This window comes from Diospyros lotus, chromosome 6, assembly GCF_014633365.1.
Source record: "Diospyros lotus cultivar Yz01 chromosome 6, ASM1463336v1, whole genome shotgun sequence".
In the NCBI taxonomy this organism is placed as follows: Eukaryota; Viridiplantae; Streptophyta; class Magnoliopsida; order Ericales; family Ebenaceae; genus Diospyros; species Diospyros lotus.
In genome coordinates this window covers 40,118,429-40,139,052 of record NC_068343.1, presented here as the reverse complement: position 1 = coordinate 40,139,052, position 20,624 = coordinate 40,118,429, and the positions used below count along the sequence as shown (strand labels likewise).

The following is a 20,624-nucleotide window of genomic DNA, read 5'->3' as shown; positions in this document are numbered from 1 at the left end:
AGGGTGCAACACGAGGACTTCCCAGGGGTCACCCATCCTAGTACTGCTCTCGCCCAAGCACGCTTAACTTCGGTTCTGATGGGATCCGGTGCATTAGTGCTGGTATGATCGCACCCGCACACTAAGGTTGCCTCTGTTCATTTATGGCATCGTCCAGGGGGCGCGGATCGCTCCCTGCCCCCCTCCACGATGAGTGGGGCCCGCTCGGACCGTAAGAAGCCAGAAGCGAAAGTCGCCGACCGATTCGGAGGCGGCGTACGTTTTTTTTTTAAAGATCTGCACGCTGCAAAGATCCGGAGGCGGTTATAAATCCCTAACGATTTTCGCTCTTAAATGAGCTCCGGAACGTTAAGGAACCTTAAACCGTGAAAACTGTAGCGAACGCTGAACCCCAACAGTCCAGAACACAGGGAAAAACGGGAATACGGTTACGCCGACGCGGAACCGTTTCTCGGGAGGACTGGAAAGGAGCAAAAAAAAGGGTGCAACACGAGGACTTCCCAGGGGTCACCCATCCTAGTACTGCTCTCGCCCAAGCACGCTTAACTTCGGAGTTCTGATGGGATCCGGTGCATTAGTGCTGGTATGATCGCACCCGCACACTAAGGTTGCCTCTGTTCATTTATGGCATCGTCCAGGGGGCGCGGATCGCTCCCTGCCCCCCTCCACGATGAGTGGGGCCCGCTCGGACCGGTAAGAAGCCAGAAGCGAAAGTCGCCGACCGATTCGGAGGCGGCGTACGTTTTTTTTTTAAAGATCTGCACGCTGCAAAGATCCGGAGGCGGTTATAAATCCCTAACGATTTTCGCTCTTAAATGAGCTCCGGGAACGTTAAGGAACCTTAAACCGTGAAAACTGTAGCGAACGCTGAACCCCAACAGTCCAGAACACAGGGAAAAACGGGAATACGGTTACGCCGACGCGGAACCGTTTCTCGGGAGGACTGGAAAGGAGCAAAAAAAAGGGTGCAACACGAGGACTTCCCAGGGGTCACCCATCCTAGTACTGCTCTCGCCCAAGCACGCTTAACTTCGGAGTTCTGATGGGATCCGGTGCATTAGTGCTGGTATGATCGCACCCGCACACTAAGGTTGCCTCTGTTCATTTATGGCATCGTCCAGGGGCGCGGATCGCTCCCTGCCCCCCTCCACGATGAGTGGGGCCCGCTCGGGACCGGTAAGAAGCCAGAAGCGAAAGTCGCCGACCGATTCGGAGGCGGCGTACGTTTTTTTTTTAAAGATCTGCACGCTGCAAAGATCCGAGGCGGTTATAAATCCCTAACGATTTTCGCTCTTAAATGAGCTCCGGGAACGTTAAGGAACCTTAAACCGTGAAAACTGTAGCGAACGCTGAACCCCAACAGTCCAGAACACAGGGAAAAACGGGAATACGGTTACGCCGACGCGGAACCGTTTCTCGGGAGGACTGGAAAGGAGCAAAAAAAAGGGTGCAACACGAGGACTTCCCAGGGGTCACCCATCCTAGTACTGCTCTCGCCCAAGCACGCTTAACTTCGGAGTTCTGATGGATCCGGTGCATTAGTGCTGGTATGATCGCACCCGCACACTAAGGTTGCCTCTGTTCATTTATGGCATCGTCCAGGGGGCGCGGATCGCTCCCTGCCCCCCTCCACGATGAGTGGGGCCCGCTCGGGACCGGTAAGAAGCCAGAAGCGAAAGTCGCCGACCGATTCGGAGGCGGCGTACGTTTTTTTTTTAAAGATCTGCACGCTGCAAAGATCCGGAGGCGGTTATAAATCCCTAACGATTTTCGCTCTTAAATGAGCTCCGGAACGTTAAGGAACCTTAAACCGTGAAAACTGTAGCGAACGCTGAACCCCAACAGTCCAGAACACAGGGAAAAACGGGAATACGGTTACGCCGACGCGGAACCGTTTCTCGGGAGGACTGGAAAGGAGCAAAAAAAAGGGGTGCAACACGAGGACTTCCCAGGGGTCACCCATCCTAGTACTGCTCTCGCCCAAGCACGCTTAACTTCGGAGTTCTGATGGGATCCGGTGCATTAGTGCTGGTATGATCGCACCCGCACACTAAGGTTGCCTCTGTTCATTTATGGCATCGTCCAGGGGGCGCGGATCGCTCCCTGCCCCCCTCCACGATGAGTGGGGCCCGCTCGGGACCGTAAGAAGCCAGAAGCGAAAGTCGCCGACCGATTCGGAGGCGGCGTACGTTTTTTTTTTAAAGATCTGCACGCTGCAAAGATCCGGAGGCGGTTATAAATCCCTAACGATTTTCGCTCTTAAATGAGCTCCGGGAACGTTAAGGAACCTTAAACCGTGAAAACTGTAGCGAACGCTGAACCCCAACAGTCCAGAACACAGGGGAAAAACGGGAATACGGTTACGCCGACGCGGAACCGTTTCTCGGGGAGGACTGGAAAGGAGCAAAAAAAAGGGGTGCAACACGAGGACTTCCCAGGGGGTCACCCATCCTAGTACTGCTCTCGCCCAAGCACGCTTAACTTCGGAGTTCTGATGGGATCCGGTGCATTAGTGCTGGTATGATCGCACCCGCACACTAAGGTTGCCTCTGTTCATTTATGGCATCGTCCAGGGGGCGCGGATCGCTCCCTGCCCCCCTCCACGATGAGTGGGGCCCGCTCGGGACCGTAAGAAGCCAGAAGCGAAAGTCGCCGACCGATTCGGAGGCGGCGTACGTTTTTTTTTTAAAGATCTGCACGCTGCAAAGATCCGGAGGCGGTTATAAATCCCTAACGATTTTCGCTCTTAAATGAGCTCCGGGAACGTTAAGGAACCTTAAACCGTGAAAACTGTAGCGAACGCTGAACCCCAACAGTCCAGAACACAGGGAAAAACGGGGAATACGGTTACGCCGACGCGGAACCGTTTCTCGGGAGGACTGGAAAGGAGCAAAAAAAAGGGTGCAACACGAGGACTTCCCAGGGGGTCACCCATCCTAGTACTGCTCTCGCCCAAGCACGCTTAACTTCGGAGTTCTGATGGGATCCGGTGCATTAGTGCTGGTATGATCGCACCCGCACACTAAGGTTGCCTCTGTTCATTTATGGCATCGTCCAGGGGGGCGCGGATCGCTCCCTGCCCCCCTCCACGATGAGTGGGGCCCGCTCGGGACCGGTAAGAAGCCAGAAGCGAAAGTCGCCGACCGATTCGGAGGCGGCGTACGTTTTTTTTTTAAAGATCTGCACGCTGCAAAGATCCGGAGGCGGTTATAAATCCCTAACGATTTTCGCTCTTAAATGAGCTCCGGGAACGTTAAGGAACCTTAAACCGTGAAAACTGTAGCGAACGCTGAACCCCAACAGTCCAGAACACAGGGGAAAAACGGGGAATACGGTTACGCCGACGCGGAACCGTTTCTCGGGGAGGACTGGAAAGGAGCAAAAAAAAGGGGTGCAACACGAGGACTTCCCAGGGGGTCACCCATCCTAGTACTGCTCTCGCCCAAGCACGCTTAACTTCGGAGTTCTGATGGGATCCGGTGCATTAGTGCTGGTATGATCGCACCCGCACACTAAGGTTGCCTCTGTTCATTTATGGCATCGTCCAGGGGGGCGCGGATCGCTCCCTGCCCCCCTCCACGATGAGTGGGGCCCGCTCGGGACCGGTAAGAAGCCAGAAGCGAAAGTCGCCGACCGATTCGGAGGCGGCGTACGTTTTTTTTTTAAAGATCTGCACGCTGCAAAGATCCGGAGGCGGTTATAAATCCCTAACGATTTTCGCTCTTAAATGAGCTCCGGGAACGTTAAGGAACCTTAAACCGTGAAAACTGTAGCGAACGCTGAACCCCAACAGTCCAGAACACAGGGGAAAAACGGGGAATACGGTTACGCCGACGCGGAACCGTTTCTCGGGGAGGACTGGAAAGGAGCAAAAAAAAGGGGTGCAACACGAGGACTTCCCAGGGGGTCACCCATCCTAGTACTGCTCTCGCCCAAGCACGCTTAACTTCGGAGTTCTGATGGGATCCGGTGCATTAGTGCTGGTATGATCGCACCCGCACACTAAGGTTGCCTCTGTTCATTTATGGCATCGTCCAGGGGGGCGCGGATCGCTCCCTGCCCCCCTCCACGATGAGTGGGGCCCGCTCGGGACCGGTAAGAAGCCAGAAGCGAAAGTCGCCGACCGATTCGGAGGCGGCGTACGTTTTTTTTTTAAAGATCTGCACGCTGCAAAGATCCGGAGGCGGTTATAAATCCCTAACGATTTTCGCTCTTAAATGAGCTCCGGGAACGTTAAGGAACCTTAAACCGTGAAAACTGTAGCGAACGCTGAACCCCAACAGTCCAGAACACAGGGGAAAAACGGGGAATACGGTTACGCCGACGCGGAACCGTTTCTCGGGGAGGACTGGAAAGGAGCAAAAAAAAGGGGTGCAACACGAGGACTTCCCAGGGGGTCACCCATCCTAGTACTGCTCTCGCCCAAGCACGCTTAACTTCGGAGTTCTGATGGGATCCGGTGCATTAGTGCTGGTATGATCGCACCCGCACACTAAGGTTGCCTCTGTTCATTTATGGCATCGTCCAGGGGGGCGCGGATCGCTCCCTGCCCCCCTCCACGATGAGTGGGGCCCGCTCGGGACCGGTAAGAAGCCAGAAGCGAAAGTCGCCGACCGATTCGGAGGCGGCGTACGTTTTTTTTTTAAAGATCTGCACGCTGCAAAGATCCGGAGGCGGTTATAAATCCCTAACGATTTTCGCTCTTAAATGAGCTCCGGGAACGTTAAGGAACCTTAAACCGTGAAAACTGTAGCGAACGCTGAACCCCAACAGTCCAGAACACAGGGGAAAAACGGGGAATACGGTTACGCCGACGCGGAACCGTTTCTCGGGGAGGACTGGAAAGGAGCAAAAAAAAGGGGTGCAACACGAGGACTTCCCAGGGGGTCACCCATCCTAGTACTGCTCTCGCCCAAGCACGCTTAACTTCGGAGTTCTGATGGGATCCGGTGCATTAGTGCTGGTATGATCGCACCCGCACACTAAGGTTGCCTCTGTTCATTTATGGCATCGTCCAGGGGGGCGCGGATCGCTCCCTGCCCCCCTCCACGATGAGTGGGGCCCGCTCGGGACCGGTAAGAAGCCAGAAGCGAAAGTCGCCGACCGATTCGGAGGCGGCGTACGTTTTTTTTTTTAAAGATCTGCACGCTGCAAAGATCCGGAGGCGGTTATAAATCCCTAACGATTTTCGCTCTTAAATGAGCTCCGGGAACGTTAAGGAACCTTAAACCGTGAAAACTGTAGCGAACGCTGAACCCCAACAGTCCAGAACACAGGGGAAAAACGGGGAATACGGTTACGCCGACGCGGAACCGTTTCTCGGGGAGGACTGGAAAGGAGCAAAAAAAAGGGGTGCAACACGAGGACTTCCCAGGGGGTCACCCATCCTAGTACTGCTCTCGCCCAAGCACGCTTAACTTCGGAGTTCTGATGGGATCCGGTGCATTAGTGCTGGTATGATCGCACCCGCACACTAAGGTTGCCTCTGTTCATTTATGGCATCGTCCAGGGGGGCGCGGATCGCTCCCTGCCCCCCTCCACGATGAGTGGGGCCCGCTCGGGACCGGTAAGAAGCCAGAAGCGAAAGTCGCCGACCGATTCGGAGGCGGCGTACGTTTTTTTTTTAAAGATCTGCACGCTGCAAAGATCCGGAGGCGGTTATAAATCCCTAACGATTTTCGCTCTTAAATGAGCTCCGGGAACGTTAAGGAACCTTAAACCGTGAAAACTGTAGCGAACGCTGAACCCCAACAGTCCAGAACACAGGGGAAAAACGGGGAATACGGTTACGCCGACGCGGAACCGTTTCTCGGGGAGGACTGGAAAGGAGCAAAAAAAAGGGGTGCAACACGAGGACTTCCCAGGGGGTCACCCATCCTAGTACTGCTCTCGCCCAAGCACGCTTAACTTCGGAGTTCTGATGGGATCCGGTGCATTAGTGCTGGTATGATCGCACCCGCACACTAAGGTTGCCTCTGTTCATTTATGGCATCGTCCAGGGGGGCGCGGATCGCTCCCTGCCCCCCTCCACGATGAGTGGGGCCCGCTCGGGACCGGTAAGAAGCCAGAAGCGAAAGTCGCCGACCGATTCGGAGGCGGCGTACGTTTTTTTTTTAAAGATCTGCACGCTGCAAAGATCCGGAGGCGGTTATAAATCCCTAACGATTTTCGCTCTTAAATGAGCTCCGGGAACGTTAAGGAACCTTAAACCGTGAAAACTGTAGCGAACGCTGAACCCCAACAGTCCAGAACACAGGGGAAAAACGGGGAATACGGTTACGCCGACGCGGAACCGTTTCTCGGGGAGGACTGGAAAGGAGCAAAAAAAAGGGGTGCAACACGAGGACTTCCCAGGGGGTCACCCATCCTAGTACTGCTCTCGCCCAAGCACGCTTAACTTCGGAGTTCTGATGGGATCCGGTGCATTAGTGCTGGTATGATCGCACCCGCACACTAAGGTTGCCTCTGTTCATTTATGGCATCGTCCAGGGGGGCGCGGATCGCTCCCTGCCCCCCTCCACGATGAGTGGGGCCCGCTCGGGACCGGTAAGAAGCCAGAAGCGAAAGTCGCCGACCGATTCGGAGGCGGCGTACGTTTTTTTTTTAAAGATCTGCACGCTGCAAAGATCCGGAGGCGGTTATAAATCCCTAACGATTTTCGCTCTTAAATGAGCTCCGGGAACGTTAAGGAACCTTAAACCGTGAAAACTGTAGCGAACGCTGAACCCCAACAGTCCAGAACACAGGGGAAAAACGGGGAATACGGTTACGCCGACGCGGAACCGTTTCTCGGGGAGGACTGGAAAGGAGCAAAAAAAAGGGGTGCAACACGAGGACTTCCCAGGGGGTCACCCATCCTAGTACTGCTCTCGCCCAAGCACGCTTAACTTCGGAGTTCTGATGGGATCCGGTGCATTAGTGCTGGTATGATCGCACCCGCACACTAAGGTTGCCTCTGTTCATTTATGGCATCGTCCAGGGGGGCGCGGATCGCTCCCTGCCCCCCTCCACGATGAGTGGGGCCCGCTCGGGACCGGTAAGAAGCCAGAAGCGAAAGTCGCCGACCGATTCGGAGGCGGCGTACGTTTTTTTTTTAAAGATCTGCACGCTGCAAAGATCCGGAGGCGGTTATAAATCCCTAACGATTTTCGCTCTTAAATGAGCTCCGGGAACGTTAAGGAACCTTAAACCGTGAAAACTGTAGCGAACGCTGAACCCCAACAGTCCAGAACACAGGGGAAAAACGGGGAATACGGTTACGCCGACGCGGAACCGTTTCTCGGGGAGGACTGGAAAGGAGCAAAAAAAAGGGGTGCAACACGAGGACTTCCCAGGGGGTCACCCATCCTAGTACTGCTCTCGCCCAAGCACGCTTAACTTCGGAGTTCTGATGGGATCCGGTGCATTAGTGCTGGTATGATCGCACCCGCACACTAAGGTTGCCTCTGTTCATTTATGGCATCGTCCAGGGGGGCGCGGATCGCTCCCTGCCCCCCTCCACGATGAGTGGGGCCCGCTCGGGACCGGTAAGAAGCCAGAAGCGAAAGTCGCCGACCGATTCGGAGGCGGCGTACGTTTTTTTTTTAAAGATCTGCACGCTGCAAAGATCCGGAGGCGGTTATAAATCCCTAACGATTTTCGCTCTTAAATGAGCTCCGGGAACGTTAAGGAACCTTAAACCGTGAAAACTGTAGCGAACGCTGAACCCCAACAGTCCAGAACACAGGGGAAAAACGGGGAATACGGTTACGCCGACGCGGAACCGTTTCTCGGGGAGGACTGGAAAGGAGCAAAAAAAAGGGGTGCAACACGAGGACTTCCCAGGGGGTCACCCATCCTAGTACTGCTCTCGCCCAAGCACGCTTAACTTCGGAGTTCTGATGGGATCCGGTGCATTAGTGCTGGTATGATCGCACCCGCACACTAAGGTTGCCTCTGTTCATTTATGGCATCGTCCAGGGGGGCGCGGATCGCTCCCTGCCCCCCTCCACGATGAGTGGGGCCCGCTCGGGACCGGTAAGAAGCCAGAAGCGAAAGTCGCCGACCGATTCGGAGGCGGCGTACGTTTTTTTTTTAAAGATCTGCACGCTGCAAAGATCCGGAGGCGGTTATAAATCCCTAACGATTTTCGCTCTTAAATGAGCTCCGGGAACGTTAAGGAACCTTAAACCGTGAAAACTGTAGCGAACGCTGAACCCCAACAGTCCAGAACACAGGGGAAAAACGGGGAATACGGTTACGCCGACGCGGAACCGTTTCTCGGGGAGGACTGGAAAGGAGCAAAAAAAAGGGGTGCAACACGAGGACTTCCCAGGGGGTCACCCATCCTAGTACTGCTCTCGCCCAAGCACGCTTAACTTCGGAGTTCTGATGGGATCCGGTGCATTAGTGCTGGTATGATCGCACCCGCACACTAAGGTTGCCTCTGTTCATTTATGGCATCGTCCAGGGGGGCGCGGATCGCTCCCTGCCCCCCTCCACGATGAGTGGGGCCCGCTCGGGACCGGTAAGAAGCCAGAAGCGAAAGTCGCCGACCGATTCGGAGGCGGCGTACGTTTTTTTTTTTAAAGATCTGCACGCTGCAAAGATCCGGAGGCGGTTATAAATCCCTAACGATTTTCGCTCTTAAATGAGCTCCGGGAACGTTAAGGAACCTTAAACCGTGAAAACTGTAGCGAACGCTGAACCCCAACAGTCCAGAACACAGGGGAAAAACGGGGAATACGGTTACGCCGACGCGGAACCGTTTCTCGGGGAGGACTGGAAAGGAGCAAAAAAAAGGGGTGCAACACGAGGACTTCCCAGGGGGTCACCCATCCTAGTACTGCTCTCGCCCAAGCACGCTTAACTTCGGAGTTCTGATGGGATCCGGTGCATTAGTGCTGGTATGATCGCACCCGCACACTAAGGTTGCCTCTGTTCATTTATGGCATCGTCCAGGGGGGCGCGGATCGCTCCCTGCCCCCCTCCACGATGAGTGGGGCCCGCTCGGGACCGGTAAGAAGCCAGAAGCGAAAGTCGCCGACCGATTCGGAGGCGGCGTACGTTTTTTTTTTTAAAGATCTGCACGCTGCAAAGATCCGGAGGCGGTTATAAATCCCTAACGATTTTCGCTCTTAAATGAGCTCCGGGAACGTTAAGGAACCTTAAACCGTGAAAACTGTAGCGAACGCTGAACCCCAACAGTCCAGAACACAGGGGAAAAACGGGGAATACGGTTACGCCGACGCGGAACCGTTTCTCGGGGAGGACTGGAAAGGAGCAAAAAAAAGGGGTGCAACACGAGGACTTCCCAGGGGGTCACCCATCCTAGTACTGCTCTCGCCCAAGCACGCTTAACTTCGGAGTTCTGATGGGATCCGGTGCATTAGTGCTGGTATGATCGCACCCGCACACTAAGGTTGCCTCTGTTCATTTATGGCATCGTCCAGGGGGGCGCGGATCGCTCCCTGCCCCCCTCCACGATGAGTGGGGCCCGCTCGGGACCGGTAAGAAGCCAGAAGCGAAAGTCGCCGACCGATTCGGAGGCGGCGTACGTTTTTTTTTTAAAGATCTGCACGCTGCAAAGATCCGGAGGCGGTTATAAATCCCTAACGATTTTCGCTCTTAAATGAGCTCCGGGAACGTTAAGGAACCTTAAACCGTGAAAACTGTAGCGAACGCTGAACCCCAACAGTCCAGAACACAGGGGAAAAACGGGGAATACGGTTACGCCGACGCGGAACCGTTTCTCGGGGAGGACTGGAAAGGAGCAAAAAAAAGGGGTGCAACACGAGGACTTCCCAGGGGGTCACCCATCCTAGTACTGCTCTCGCCCAAGCACGCTTAACTTCGGAGTTCTGATGGGATCCGGTGCATTAGTGCTGGTATGATCGCACCCGCACACTAAGGTTGCCTCTGTTCATTTATGGCATCGTCCAGGGGGGCGCGGATCGCTCCCTGCCCCCCTCCACGATGAGTGGGGCCCGCTCGGGACCGGTAAGAAGCCAGAAGCGAAAGTCGCCGACCGATTCGGAGGCGGCGTACGTTTTTTTTTTAAAGATCTGCACGCTGCAAAGATCCGGAGGCGGTTATAAATCCCTAACGATTTTCGCTCTTAAATGAGCTCCGGGAACGTTAAGGAACCTTAAACCGTGAAAACTGTAGCGAACGCTGAACCCCAACAGTCCAGAACACAGGGGAAAAACGGGGAATACGGTTACGCCGACGCGGAACCGTTTCTCGGGGAGGACTGGAAAGGAGCAAAAAAAAGGGGTGCAACACGAGGACTTCCCAGGGGGTCACCCATCCTAGTACTGCTCTCGCCCAAGCACGCTTAACTTCGGAGTTCTGATGGGATCCGGTGCATTAGTGCTGGTATGATCGCACCCGCACACTAAGGTTGCCTCTGTTCATTTATGGCATCGTCCAGGGGGGCGCGGATCGCTCCCTGCCCCCCTCCACGATGAGTGGGGCCCGCTCGGGACCGGTAAGAAGCCAGAAGCGAAAGTCGCCGACCGATTCGGAGGCGGCGTACGTTTTTTTTTTTAAAGATCTGCACGCTGCAAAGATCCGGAGGCGGTTATAAATCCCTAACGATTTTCGCTCTTAAATGAGCTCCGGGAACGTTAAGGAACCTTAAACCGTGAAAACTGTAGCGAACGCTGAACCCCAACAGTCCAGAACACAGGGGAAAAACGGGGAATACGGTTACGCCGACGCGGAACCGTTTCTCGGGGAGGACTGGAAAGGAGCAAAAAAAAGGGGTGCAACACGAGGACTTCCCAGGGGGTCACCCATCCTAGTACTGCTCTCGCCCAAGCACGCTTAACTTCGGAGTTCTGATGGGATCCGGTGCATTAGTGCTGGTATGATCGCACCCGCACACTAAGGTTGCCTCTGTTCATTTATGGCATCGTCCAGGGGGGCGCGGATCGCTCCCTGCCCCCCTCCACGATGAGTGGGGCCCGCTCGGGACCGGTAAGAAGCCAGAAGCGAAAGTCGCCGACCGATTCGGAGGCGGCGTACGTTTTTTTTTTAAAGATCTGCACGCTGCAAAGATCCGGAGGCGGTTATAAATCCCTAACGATTTTCGCTCTTAAATGAGCTCCGGGAACGTTAAGGAACCTTAAACCGTGAAAACTGTAGCGAACGCTGAACCCCAACAGTCCAGAACACAGGGGAAAAACGGGGAATACGGTTACGCCGACGCGGAACCGTTTCTCGGGGAGGACTGGAAAGGAGCAAAAAAAAGGGGTGCAACACGAGGACTTCCCAGGGGGTCACCCATCCTAGTACTGCTCTCGCCCAAGCACGCTTAACTTCGGAGTTCTGATGGGATCCGGTGCATTAGTGCTGGTATGATCGCACCCGCACACTAAGGTTGCCTCTGTTCATTTATGGCATCGTCCAGGGGGGCGCGGATCGCTCCCTGCCCCCCTCCACGATGAGTGGGGCCCGCTCGGGACCGGTAAGAAGCCAGAAGCGAAAGTCGCCGACCGATTCGGAGGCGGCGTACGTTTTTTTTTTTAAAGATCTGCACGCTGCAAAGATCCGGAGGCGGTTATAAATCCCTAACGATTTTCGCTCTTAAATGAGCTCCGGGAACGTTAAGGAACCTTAAACCGTGAAAACTGTAGCGAACGCTGAACCCCAACAGTCCAGAACACAGGGGAAAAACGGGGAATACGGTTACGCCGACGCGGAACCGTTTCTCGGGGAGGACTGGAAAGGAGCAAAAAAAAGGGGTGCAACACGAGGACTTCCCAGGGGGTCACCCATCCTAGTACTGCTCTCGCCCAAGCACGCTTAACTTCGGAGTTCTGATGGGATCCGGTGCATTAGTGCTGGTATGATCGCACCCGCACACTAAGGTTGCCTCTGTTCATTTATGGCATCGTCCAGGGGGGCGCGGATCGCTCCCTGCCCCCCTCCACGATGAGTGGGGCCCGCTCGGGACCGGTAAGAAGCCAGAAGCGAAAGTCGCCGACCGATTCGGAGGCGGCGTACGTTTTTTTTTTTAAAGATCTGCACGCTGCAAAGATCCGGAGGCGGTTATAAATCCCTAACGATTTTCGCTCTTAAATGAGCTCCGGGAACGTTAAGGAACCTTAAACCGTGAAAACTGTAGCGAACGCTGAACCCCAACAGTCCAGAACACAGGGGAAAAACGGGGAATACGGTTACGCCGACGCGGAACCGTTTCTCGGGGAGGACTGGAAAGGAGCAAAAAAAAGGGGTGCAACACGAGGACTTCCCAGGGGGTCACCCATCCTAGTACTGCTCTCGCCCAAGCACGCTTAACTTCGGAGTTCTGATGGGATCCGGTGCATTAGTGCTGGTATGATCGCACCCGCACACTAAGGTTGCCTCTGTTCATTTATGGCATCGTCCAGGGGGGCGCGGATCGCTCCCTGCCCCCCTCCACGATGAGTGGGGCCCGCTCGGGACCGGTAAGAAGCCAGAAGCGAAAGTCGCCGACCGATTCGGAGGCGGCGTACGTTTTTTTTTTAAAGATCTGCACGCTGCAAAGATCCGGAGGCGGTTATAAATCCCTAACGATTTTCGCTCTTAAATGAGCTCCGGGAACGTTAAGGAACCTTAAACCGTGAAAACTGTAGCGAACGCTGAACCCCAACAGTCCAGAACACAGGGGAAAAACGGGGAATACGGTTACGCCGACGCGGAACCGTTTCTCGGGGAGGACTGGAAAGGAGCAAAAAAAAGGGGTGCAACACGAGGACTTCCCAGGGGGTCACCCATCCTAGTACTGCTCTCGCCCAAGCACGCTTAACTTCGGAGTTCTGATGGGATCCGGTGCATTAGTGCTGGTATGATCGCACCCGCACACTAAGGTTGCCTCTGTTCATTTATGGCATCGTCCAGGGGGGCGCGGATCGCTCCCTGCCCCCCTCCACGATGAGTGGGGCCCGCTCGGGACCGGTAAGAAGCCAGAAGCGAAAGTCGCCGACCGATTCGGAGGCGGCGTACGTTTTTTTTTTTAAAGATCTGCACGCTGCAAAGATCCGGAGGCGGTTATAAATCCCTAACGATTTTCGCTCTTAAATGAGCTCCGGGAACGTTAAGGAACCTTAAACCGTGAAAACTGTAGCGAACGCTGAACCCCAACAGTCCAGAACACAGGGGAAAAACGGGGAATACGGTTACGCCGACGCGGAACCGTTTCTCGGGGAGGACTGGAAAGGAGCAAAAAAAAGGGGTGCAACACGAGGACTTCCCAGGGGGTCACCCATCCTAGTACTGCTCTCGCCCAAGCACGCTTAACTTCGGAGTTCTGATGGGATCCGGTGCATTAGTGCTGGTATGATCGCACCCGCACACTAAGGTTGCCTCTGTTCATTTATGGCATCGTCCAGGGGGGCGCGGATCGCTCCCTGCCCCCCTCCACGATGAGTGGGGCCCGCTCGGGACCGGTAAGAAGCCAGAAGCGAAAGTCGCCGACCGATTCGGAGGCGGCGTACGTTTTTTTTTTAAAGATCTGCACGCTGCAAAGATCCGGAGGCGGTTATAAATCCCTAACGATTTTCGCTCTTAAATGAGCTCCGGGAACGTTAAGGAACCTTAAACCGTGAAAACTGTAGCGAACGCTGAACCCCAACAGTCCAGAACACAGGGGAAAAACGGGGAATACGGTTACGCCGACGCGGAACCGTTTCTCGGGGAGGACTGGAAAGGAGCAAAAAAAAGGGGTGCAACACGAGGACTTCCCAGGGGGTCACCCATCCTAGTACTGCTCTCGCCCAAGCACGCTTAACTTCGGAGTTCTGATGGGATCCGGTGCATTAGTGCTGGTATGATCGCACCCGCACACTAAGGTTGCCTCTGTTCATTTATGGCATCGTCCAGGGGGGCGCGGATCGCTCCCTGCCCCCCTCCACGATGAGTGGGGCCCGCTCGGGACCGGTAAGAAGCCAGAAGCGAAAGTCGCCGACCGATTCGGAGGCGGCGTACGTTTTTTTTTTAAAGATCTGCACGCTGCAAAGATCCGGAGGCGGTTATAAATCCCTAACGATTTTCGCTCTTAAATGAGCTCCGGGAACGTTAAGGAACCTTAAACCGTGAAAACTGTAGCGAACGCTGAACCCCAACAGTCCAGAACACAGGGGAAAAACGGGGAATACGGTTACGCCGACGCGGAACCGTTTCTCGGGGAGGACTGGAAAGGAGCAAAAAAAAGGGGTGCAACACGAGGACTTCCCAGGGGGTCACCCATCCTAGTACTGCTCTCGCCCAAGCACGCTTAACTTCGGAGTTCTGATGGGATCCGGTGCATTAGTGCTGGTATGATCGCACCCGCACACTAAGGTTGCCTCTGTTCATTTATGGCATCGTCCAGGGGGGCGCGGATCGCTCCCTGCCCCCCTCCACGATGAGTGGGGCCCGCTCGGGACCGGTAAGAAGCCAGAAGCGAAAGTCGCCGACCGATTCGGAGGCGGCGTACGTTTTTTTTTTAAAGATCTGCACGCTGCAAAGATCCGGAGGCGGTTATAAATCCCTAACGATTTTCGCTCTTAAATGAGCTCCGGGAACGTTAAGGAACCTTAAACCGTGAAAACTGTAGCGAACGCTGAACCCCAACAGTCCAGAACACAGGGGAAAAACGGGGAATACGGTTACGCCGACGCGGAACCGTTTCTCGGGGAGGACTGGAAAGGAGCAAAAAAAAGGGGTGCAACACGAGGACTTCCCAGGGGGTCACCCATCCTAGTACTGCTCTCGCCCAAGCACGCTTAACTTCGGAGTTCTGATGGGATCCGGTGCATTAGTGCTGGTATGATCGCACCCGCACACTAAGGTTGCCTCTGTTCATTTATGGCATCGTCCAGGGGGGCGCGGATCGCTCCCTGCCCCCCTCCACGATGAGTGGGGCCCGCTCGGGACCGGTAAGAAGCCAGAAGCGAAAGTCGCCGACCGATTCGGAGGCGGCGTACGTTTTTTTTTTAAAGATCTGCACGCTGCAAAGATCCGGAGGCGGTTATAAATCCCTAACGATTTTCGCTCTTAAATGAGCTCCGGGAACGTTAAGGAACCTTAAACCGTGAAAACTGTAGCGAACGCTGAACCCCAACAGTCCAGAACACAGGGGAAAAACGGGGAATACGGTTACGCCGACGCGGAACCGTTTCTCGGGGAGGACTGGAAAGGAGCAAAAAAAAGGGGTGCAACACGAGGACTTCCCAGGGGGTCACCCATCCTAGTACTGCTCTCGCCCAAGCACGCTTAACTTCGGAGTTCTGATGGGATCCGGTGCATTAGTGCTGGTATGATCGCACCCGCACACTAAGGTTGCCTCTGTTCATTTATGGCATCGTCCAGGGGGGCGCGGATCGCTCCCTGCCCCCCTCCACGATGAGTGGGGCCCGCTCGGGACCGGTAAGAAGCCAGAAGCGAAAGTCGCCGACCGATTCGGAGGCGGCGTACGTTTTTTTTTTTAAAGATCTGCACGCTGCAAAGATCCGGAGGCGGTTATAAATCCCTAACGATTTTCGCTCTTAAATGAGCTCCGGGAACGTTAAGGAACCTTAAACCGTGAAAACTGTAGCGAACGCTGAACCCCAACAGTCCAGAACACAGGGGAAAAACGGGGAATACGGTTACGCCGACGCGGAACCGTTTCTCGGGGAGGACTGGAAAGGAGCAAAAAAAAGGGGTGCAACACGAGGACTTCCCAGGGGGTCACCCATCCTAGTACTGCTCTCGCCCAAGCACGCTTAACTTCGGAGTTCTGATGGGATCCGGTGCATTAGTGCTGGTATGATCGCACCCGCACACTAAGGTTGCCTCTGTTCATTTATGGCATCGTCCAGGGGGGCGCGGATCGCTCCCTGCCCCCCTCCACGATGAGTGGGGCCCGCTCGGGACCGGTAAGAAGCCAGAAGCGAAAGTCGCCGACCGATTCGGAGGCGGCGTACGTTTTTTTTTTAAAGATCTGCACGCTGCAAAGATCCGGAGGCGGTTATAAATCCCTAACGATTTTCGCTCTTAAATGAGCTCCGGGAACGTTAAGGAACCTTAAACCGTGAAAACTGTAGCGAACGCTGAACCCCAACAGTCCAGAACACAGGGGAAAAACGGGGAATACGGTTACGCCGACGCGGAACCGTTTCTCGGGGAGGACTGGAAAGGAGCAAAAAAAAGGGGTGCAACACGAGGACTTCCCAGGGGGTCACCCATCCTAGTACTGCTCTCGCCCAAGCACGCTTAACTTCGGAGTTCTGATGGGATCCGGTGCATTAGTGCTGGTATGATCGCACCCGCACACTAAGGTTGCCTCTGTTCATTTATGGCATCGTCCAGGGGGGCGCGGATCGCTCCCTGCCCCCCTCCACGATGAGTGGGGCCCGCTCGGGACCGGTAAGAAGCCAGAAGCGAAAGTCGCCGACCGATTCGGAGGCGGCGTACGTTTTTTTTTTAAAGATCTGCACGCTGCAAAGATCCGGAGGCGGTTATAAATCCCTAACGATTTTCGCTCTTAAATGAGCTCCGGGAACGTTAAGGAACCTTAAACCGTGAAAACTGTAGCGAACGCTGAACCCCAACAGTCCAGAACACAGGGGAAAAACGGGGAATACGGTTACGCCGACGCGGAACCGTTTCTCGGGGAGGACTGGAAAGGAGCAAAAAAAAGGGGTGCAACACGAGGACTTCCCAGGGGGTCACCCATCCTAGTACTGCTCTCGCCCAAGCACGCTTAACTTCGGAGTTCTGATGGGATCCGGTGCATTAGTGCTGGTATGATCGCACCCGCACACTAAGGTTGCCTCTGTTCATTTATGGCATCGTCCAGGGGGGCGCGGATCGCTCCCTGCCCCCCTCCACGATGAGTGGGGCCCGCTCGGGACCGGTAAGAAGCCAGAAGCGAAAGTCGCCGACCGATTCGGAGGCGGCGTACGTTTTTTTTTTTAAAGATCTGCACGCTGCAAAGATCCGGAGGCGGTTATAAATCCCTAACGATTTTCGCTCTTAAATGAGCTCCGGGAACGTTAAGGAACCTTAAACCGTGAAAACTGTAGCGAACGCTGAACCCCAACAGTCCAGAACACAGGGGAAAAACGGGGAATACGGTTACGCCGACGCGGAACCGTTTCTCGGGGAGGACTGGAAAGGAGCAAAAAAAAGGGGTGCAACACGAGGACTTCCCAGGGGGTCACCCATCCTAGTACTGCTCTCGCCCAAGCACGCTTAACTTCGGAGTTCTGATGGGATCCGGTGCATTAGTGCTGGTATGATCGCACCCGCACACTAAGGTTGCCTCTGTTCATTTATGGCATCGTCCAGGGGGGCGCGGATCGCTCCCTGCCCCCCTCCACGATGAGTGGGGCCCGCTCGGGACCGGTAAGAAGCCAGAAGCGAAAGTCGCCGACCGATTCGGAGGCGGCGTACGTTTTTTTTTTAAAGATCTGCACGCTGCAAAGATCCGGAGGCGGTTATAAATCCCTAACGATTTTCGCTCTTAAATGAGCTCCGGGAACGTTAAGGAACCTTAAACCGTGAAAACTGTAGCGAACGCTGAACCCCAACAGTCCAGAACACAGGGGAAAAACGGGGAATACGGTTACGCCGACGCGGAACCGTTTCTCGGGGAGGACTGGAAAGGAGCAAAAAAAAGGGGTGCAACACGAGGACTTCCCAGGGGGTCACCCATCCTAGTACTGCTCTCGCCCAAGCACGCTTAACTTCGGAGTTCTGATGGGATCCGGTGCATTAGTGCTGGTATGATCGCACCCGCACACTAAGGTTGCCTCTGTTCATTTATGGCATCGTCCAGGGGGGCGCGGATCGCTCCCTGCCCCCCTCCACGATGAGTGGGGCCCGCTCGGGACCGGTAAGAAGCCAGAAGCGAAAGTCGCCGACCGATTCGGAGGCGGCGTACGTTTTTTTTTTTAAAGATCTGCACGCTGCAAAGATCCGGAGGCGGTTATAAATCCCTAACGATTTTCGCTCTTAAATGAGCTCCGGGAACGTTAAGGAACCTTAAACCGTGAAAACTGTAGCGAACGCTGAACCCCAACAGTCCAGAACACAGGGGAAAAACGGGGAATACGGTTACGCCGACGCGGAACCGTTTCTCGGGGAGGACTGGAAAGGAGCAAAAAAAAGGGGTGCAACACGAGGACTTCCCAGGGGGTCACCCATCCTAGTACTGCTCTCGCCCAAGCACGCTTAACTTCGGAGTTCTGATGGGATCCGGTGCATTAGTGCTGGTATGATCGCACCCGCACACTAAGGTTGCCTCTGTTCATTTATGGCATCGTCCAGGGGGGCGCGGATCGCTCCCTGCCCCCCTCCACGATGAGTGGGGCCCGCTCGGGACCGGTAAGAAGCCAGAAGCGAAAGTCGCCGACCGATTCGGAGGCGGCGTACGTTTTTTTTTTTAAAGATCTGCACGCTGCAAAGATCCGGAGGCGGTTATAAATCCCTAACGATTTTCGCTCTTAAATGAGCTCCGGGAACGTTAAGGAACCTTAAACCGTGAAAACTGTAGCGAACGCTGAACCCCAACAGTCCAGAACACAGGGGAAAAACGGGGAATACGGTTACGCCGACGCGGAACCGTTTCTCGGGGAGGACTGGAAAGGAGCAAAAAAAAAGGGGTGCAACACGAGGACTTCCCAGGGGGTCACCCATCCTAGTACTGCTCTCGCCCAAGCACGCTTAACTTCGGAGTTCTGATGGGATCCGGTGCATTAGTGCTGGTATGATCGCACCCGCACACTAAGGTTGCCTCTGTTCATTTATGGCATCGTCCAGGGGGGCGCGGATCGCTCCCTGCCCCCCTCCACGATGAGTGGGGCCCGCTCGGGACCGGTAAGAAGCCAGAAGCGAAAGTCGCCGACCGATTCGGAGGCGGCGTACGTTTTTTTTTTTAAAGATCTGCACGCTGCAAAGATCCGGAGGCGGTTATAAATCCCTAACGATTTTCGCTCTTAAATGAGCTCCGGGAACGTTAAGGAACCTTAAACCGTGAAAACTGTAGCGAACGCTGAACCCCAACAGTCCAGAACACAGGGGAAAAACGGGGAATACGGTTACGCCGACGCGGAACCGTTTCTCGGGGAGGACTGGAAAGGAGCAAAAAAAAGGGGTGCAACACGAGGACTTCCCAGGGGGTCACCCATCCTAGTACTGCTCTCGCCCAAGCACGCTTAACTTCGGAGTTCTGATGGGATCCGGTGCATTAGTGCTGGTATGATCGCACCCGCACACTAAGGTTGCCTCTGTTCATTTATGGCATCGTCCAGGGGGGCGCGGATCGCTCCCTGCCCCCCTCCACGATGAGTGGGGCCCGCTCGGGACCGGTAAGAAGCCAGAAGCGAAAGTCGCCGACCGATTCGGAGGCGGCGTACGTTTTTTTTTTAAAGATCTGCACGCTGCAAAGATCCGGAGGCGGTTATAAATCCCTAACGATTTTCGCTCTTAAATGAGCTCCGGGAACGTTAAGGAACCTTAAACCGTGAAAACTGTAGCGAACGCTGAACCCCAACAGTCCAGAACACAGGGGAAAAACGGGGAATACGGTTACGCCGACGCGGAACCGTTTCTCGGGGAGGACTGGAAAGGAGCAAAAAAAAGGGGTGCAACACGAGGACTTCCCAGGGGGTCACCCATCCTAGTACTGCTCTCGCCCAAGCACGCTTAACTTCGGAGTTCTGATGGGATCCGGTGCATTAGTGCTGGTATGATCGCACCCGCACACTAAGGTTGCCTCTGTTCATTTATGGCATCGTCCAGGGGGGCGCGGATCGCTCCCTGCCCCCCTCCACGATGAGTGGGGCCCGCTCGGGACCGGTAAGAAGCCAGAAGCGAAAGTCGCCGACCGATTCGGAGGCGGCGTACGTTTTTTTTTTAAAGATCTGCACGCTGCAAAGATCCGGAGGCGGTTATAAATCCCTAACGATTTTCGCTCTTAAATGAGCTCCGGGAACGTTAAGGAACCTTAAACCGTGAAAACTGTAGCGAACGCTGAACCCCAACAGTCCAGAACACAGGGGAAAAACGGGGAATACGGTTACGCCGACGCGGAACCGTTTCTCGGGGAGGACTGGAAAGGAGCAAAAAAAAGGGGTGCAACACGAGGACTTCCCAGGGGGTCACCCATCCTAGTACTGCTCTCGCCCAAGCACGCTTAACTTCGGAGTTCTGATGGGATCCGGTGCATTAGTGCTGGTATGATCGCACCCGCACACTAAGGTTGCCTCTGTTCATTTATGGCATCGTCCAGGGGGGCGCGGATCGCTCCCTGCCCCCCTCCACGATGAGTGGGGCCCGCTCGGGACCGGTAAGAAGCCAGAAGCGAAAGTCGCCGACCGATTCGGAGGCGGCGTACGTTTTTTTTTTAAAGATCTGCACGCTGCAAAGATCCGGAGGCGGTTATAAATCCCTAACGATTTTCGCTCTTAAATGAGCTCCGGGAACGTTAAGGAACCTTAAACCGTGAAAATTGTAGCGAACGCTGAACCCCAACAGTCCAGAACATAGAAAAAAAACGGGGAATACGGTTACGCCGACGCGGAACCGTTTCTCGGGGAGGACTGGAAAGGAGCAAAAAAAAGGGGTGCAACACGAGGACTTCCCAGGGGGTCACCCATCCTAGTACTGCTCTCGCCCAGCACGCTTAACTTCGG

General features: G+C 55.0%; 42 non-coding genes across 42 annotated transcripts; all 42 read right to left on the bottom strand.

The window, feature by feature from the left end:
• LOC127805311 (5S ribosomal RNA) lies at positions 1-116 on the bottom strand. Its single transcript, XR_008024062.1, has one exon. It is a non-coding gene; the product is annotated as a 5S ribosomal RNA (ribosomal RNA).
• A 363-nt stretch (positions 117-479) lies between these two features.
• Positions 480-597, bottom strand: LOC127805302 (5S ribosomal RNA). The gene has a single exon (XR_008024053.1). It is a non-coding gene; the product is annotated as a 5S ribosomal RNA (ribosomal RNA).
• Positions 598-962: 365 nt separating this feature from the next.
• LOC127805301 (5S ribosomal RNA) lies at positions 963-1,080 on the bottom strand. The gene has a single exon (XR_008024052.1). It is a non-coding gene; the product is annotated as a 5S ribosomal RNA (ribosomal RNA).
• Positions 1,081-1,444: 364 nt separating this feature from the next.
• Positions 1,445-1,561, bottom strand: LOC127805309 (5S ribosomal RNA). The gene has a single exon (XR_008024060.1). It is a non-coding gene; the product is annotated as a 5S ribosomal RNA (ribosomal RNA).
• Positions 1,562-1,927: 366 nt separating this feature from the next.
• Positions 1,928-2,045, bottom strand: LOC127805300 (5S ribosomal RNA). The gene has a single exon (XR_008024051.1). It is a non-coding gene; the product is annotated as a 5S ribosomal RNA (ribosomal RNA).
• A 368-nt stretch (positions 2,046-2,413) lies between these two features.
• LOC127805399 (5S ribosomal RNA) lies at positions 2,414-2,532 on the bottom strand. The gene has a single exon (XR_008024131.1). It is a non-coding gene; the product is annotated as a 5S ribosomal RNA (ribosomal RNA).
• A 366-nt stretch (positions 2,533-2,898) lies between these two features.
• LOC127805295 (5S ribosomal RNA) lies at positions 2,899-3,017 on the bottom strand. The gene has a single exon (XR_008024046.1). It is a non-coding gene; the product is annotated as a 5S ribosomal RNA (ribosomal RNA).
• A 371-nt stretch (positions 3,018-3,388) lies between these two features.
• Positions 3,389-3,507, bottom strand: LOC127805386 (5S ribosomal RNA). Its single transcript, XR_008024120.1, has one exon. It is a non-coding gene; the product is annotated as a 5S ribosomal RNA (ribosomal RNA).
• Positions 3,508-3,878: 371 nt separating this feature from the next.
• Positions 3,879-3,997, bottom strand: LOC127805374 (5S ribosomal RNA). The gene has a single exon (XR_008024110.1). It is a non-coding gene; the product is annotated as a 5S ribosomal RNA (ribosomal RNA).
• A 371-nt stretch (positions 3,998-4,368) lies between these two features.
• LOC127805363 (5S ribosomal RNA) lies at positions 4,369-4,487 on the bottom strand. The gene has a single exon (XR_008024099.1). It is a non-coding gene; the product is annotated as a 5S ribosomal RNA (ribosomal RNA).
• Positions 4,488-4,858: 371 nt separating this feature from the next.
• Positions 4,859-4,977, bottom strand: LOC127805351 (5S ribosomal RNA). Its single transcript, XR_008024088.1, has one exon. It is a non-coding gene; the product is annotated as a 5S ribosomal RNA (ribosomal RNA).
• Positions 4,978-5,349: 372 nt separating this feature from the next.
• On the bottom strand, positions 5,350-5,468 carry LOC127805339 (5S ribosomal RNA). The gene has a single exon (XR_008024078.1). It is a non-coding gene; the product is annotated as a 5S ribosomal RNA (ribosomal RNA).
• Positions 5,469-5,839: 371 nt separating this feature from the next.
• Positions 5,840-5,958, bottom strand: LOC127805331 (5S ribosomal RNA). Its single transcript, XR_008024077.1, has one exon. It is a non-coding gene; the product is annotated as a 5S ribosomal RNA (ribosomal RNA).
• Positions 5,959-6,329: 371 nt separating this feature from the next.
• LOC127805319 (5S ribosomal RNA) lies at positions 6,330-6,448 on the bottom strand. Its single transcript, XR_008024069.1, has one exon. It is a non-coding gene; the product is annotated as a 5S ribosomal RNA (ribosomal RNA).
• A 371-nt stretch (positions 6,449-6,819) lies between these two features.
• Positions 6,820-6,938, bottom strand: LOC127805307 (5S ribosomal RNA). Its single transcript, XR_008024058.1, has one exon. It is a non-coding gene; the product is annotated as a 5S ribosomal RNA (ribosomal RNA).
• Positions 6,939-7,309: 371 nt separating this feature from the next.
• On the bottom strand, positions 7,310-7,428 carry LOC127805296 (5S ribosomal RNA). The gene has a single exon (XR_008024047.1). It is a non-coding gene; the product is annotated as a 5S ribosomal RNA (ribosomal RNA).
• Positions 7,429-7,799: 371 nt separating this feature from the next.
• Positions 7,800-7,918, bottom strand: LOC127805285 (5S ribosomal RNA). Its single transcript, XR_008024036.1, has one exon. It is a non-coding gene; the product is annotated as a 5S ribosomal RNA (ribosomal RNA).
• Positions 7,919-8,289: 371 nt separating this feature from the next.
• On the bottom strand, positions 8,290-8,408 carry LOC127805273 (5S ribosomal RNA). The gene has a single exon (XR_008024024.1). It is a non-coding gene; the product is annotated as a 5S ribosomal RNA (ribosomal RNA).
• A 372-nt stretch (positions 8,409-8,780) lies between these two features.
• On the bottom strand, positions 8,781-8,899 carry LOC127805262 (5S ribosomal RNA). The gene has a single exon (XR_008024012.1). It is a non-coding gene; the product is annotated as a 5S ribosomal RNA (ribosomal RNA).
• Positions 8,900-9,271: 372 nt separating this feature from the next.
• On the bottom strand, positions 9,272-9,390 carry LOC127805250 (5S ribosomal RNA). The gene has a single exon (XR_008024001.1). It is a non-coding gene; the product is annotated as a 5S ribosomal RNA (ribosomal RNA).
• A 371-nt stretch (positions 9,391-9,761) lies between these two features.
• Positions 9,762-9,880, bottom strand: LOC127805239 (5S ribosomal RNA). Its single transcript, XR_008023990.1, has one exon. It is a non-coding gene; the product is annotated as a 5S ribosomal RNA (ribosomal RNA).
• A 371-nt stretch (positions 9,881-10,251) lies between these two features.
• Positions 10,252-10,370, bottom strand: LOC127805227 (5S ribosomal RNA). Its single transcript, XR_008023978.1, has one exon. It is a non-coding gene; the product is annotated as a 5S ribosomal RNA (ribosomal RNA).
• A 372-nt stretch (positions 10,371-10,742) lies between these two features.
• On the bottom strand, positions 10,743-10,861 carry LOC127805215 (5S ribosomal RNA). Its single transcript, XR_008023967.1, has one exon. It is a non-coding gene; the product is annotated as a 5S ribosomal RNA (ribosomal RNA).
• A 371-nt stretch (positions 10,862-11,232) lies between these two features.
• LOC127805204 (5S ribosomal RNA) lies at positions 11,233-11,351 on the bottom strand. Its single transcript, XR_008023956.1, has one exon. It is a non-coding gene; the product is annotated as a 5S ribosomal RNA (ribosomal RNA).
• Positions 11,352-11,723: 372 nt separating this feature from the next.
• On the bottom strand, positions 11,724-11,842 carry LOC127805192 (5S ribosomal RNA). The gene has a single exon (XR_008023945.1). It is a non-coding gene; the product is annotated as a 5S ribosomal RNA (ribosomal RNA).
• Positions 11,843-12,214: 372 nt separating this feature from the next.
• On the bottom strand, positions 12,215-12,333 carry LOC127805181 (5S ribosomal RNA). The gene has a single exon (XR_008023934.1). It is a non-coding gene; the product is annotated as a 5S ribosomal RNA (ribosomal RNA).
• A 371-nt stretch (positions 12,334-12,704) lies between these two features.
• On the bottom strand, positions 12,705-12,823 carry LOC127805169 (5S ribosomal RNA). The gene has a single exon (XR_008023923.1). It is a non-coding gene; the product is annotated as a 5S ribosomal RNA (ribosomal RNA).
• Positions 12,824-13,195: 372 nt separating this feature from the next.
• Positions 13,196-13,314, bottom strand: LOC127805157 (5S ribosomal RNA). The gene has a single exon (XR_008023911.1). It is a non-coding gene; the product is annotated as a 5S ribosomal RNA (ribosomal RNA).
• A 371-nt stretch (positions 13,315-13,685) lies between these two features.
• Positions 13,686-13,804, bottom strand: LOC127805146 (5S ribosomal RNA). The gene has a single exon (XR_008023900.1). It is a non-coding gene; the product is annotated as a 5S ribosomal RNA (ribosomal RNA).
• Positions 13,805-14,175: 371 nt separating this feature from the next.
• LOC127805135 (5S ribosomal RNA) lies at positions 14,176-14,294 on the bottom strand. The gene has a single exon (XR_008023889.1). It is a non-coding gene; the product is annotated as a 5S ribosomal RNA (ribosomal RNA).
• Positions 14,295-14,665: 371 nt separating this feature from the next.
• LOC127805123 (5S ribosomal RNA) lies at positions 14,666-14,784 on the bottom strand. The gene has a single exon (XR_008023878.1). It is a non-coding gene; the product is annotated as a 5S ribosomal RNA (ribosomal RNA).
• A 371-nt stretch (positions 14,785-15,155) lies between these two features.
• LOC127805112 (5S ribosomal RNA) lies at positions 15,156-15,274 on the bottom strand. Its single transcript, XR_008023867.1, has one exon. It is a non-coding gene; the product is annotated as a 5S ribosomal RNA (ribosomal RNA).
• Positions 15,275-15,646: 372 nt separating this feature from the next.
• Positions 15,647-15,765, bottom strand: LOC127805101 (5S ribosomal RNA). The gene has a single exon (XR_008023856.1). It is a non-coding gene; the product is annotated as a 5S ribosomal RNA (ribosomal RNA).
• Positions 15,766-16,136: 371 nt separating this feature from the next.
• On the bottom strand, positions 16,137-16,255 carry LOC127805089 (5S ribosomal RNA). Its single transcript, XR_008023845.1, has one exon. It is a non-coding gene; the product is annotated as a 5S ribosomal RNA (ribosomal RNA).
• A 371-nt stretch (positions 16,256-16,626) lies between these two features.
• On the bottom strand, positions 16,627-16,745 carry LOC127805078 (5S ribosomal RNA). The gene has a single exon (XR_008023834.1). It is a non-coding gene; the product is annotated as a 5S ribosomal RNA (ribosomal RNA).
• Positions 16,746-17,117: 372 nt separating this feature from the next.
• LOC127805067 (5S ribosomal RNA) lies at positions 17,118-17,236 on the bottom strand. The gene has a single exon (XR_008023823.1). It is a non-coding gene; the product is annotated as a 5S ribosomal RNA (ribosomal RNA).
• A 371-nt stretch (positions 17,237-17,607) lies between these two features.
• Positions 17,608-17,726, bottom strand: LOC127805055 (5S ribosomal RNA). The gene has a single exon (XR_008023812.1). It is a non-coding gene; the product is annotated as a 5S ribosomal RNA (ribosomal RNA).
• Positions 17,727-18,098: 372 nt separating this feature from the next.
• Positions 18,099-18,217, bottom strand: LOC127805443 (5S ribosomal RNA). The gene has a single exon (XR_008024168.1). It is a non-coding gene; the product is annotated as a 5S ribosomal RNA (ribosomal RNA).
• A 373-nt stretch (positions 18,218-18,590) lies between these two features.
• On the bottom strand, positions 18,591-18,709 carry LOC127805392 (5S ribosomal RNA). The gene has a single exon (XR_008024126.1). It is a non-coding gene; the product is annotated as a 5S ribosomal RNA (ribosomal RNA).
• Positions 18,710-19,081: 372 nt separating this feature from the next.
• LOC127805279 (5S ribosomal RNA) lies at positions 19,082-19,200 on the bottom strand. The gene has a single exon (XR_008024030.1). It is a non-coding gene; the product is annotated as a 5S ribosomal RNA (ribosomal RNA).
• Positions 19,201-19,571: 371 nt separating this feature from the next.
• Positions 19,572-19,690, bottom strand: LOC127805163 (5S ribosomal RNA). The gene has a single exon (XR_008023917.1). It is a non-coding gene; the product is annotated as a 5S ribosomal RNA (ribosomal RNA).
• Positions 19,691-20,061: 371 nt separating this feature from the next.
• Positions 20,062-20,180, bottom strand: LOC127805047 (5S ribosomal RNA). Its single transcript, XR_008023806.1, has one exon. It is a non-coding gene; the product is annotated as a 5S ribosomal RNA (ribosomal RNA).
• Between the last annotated feature and the right edge of the window lie 444 nt (positions 20,181-20,624).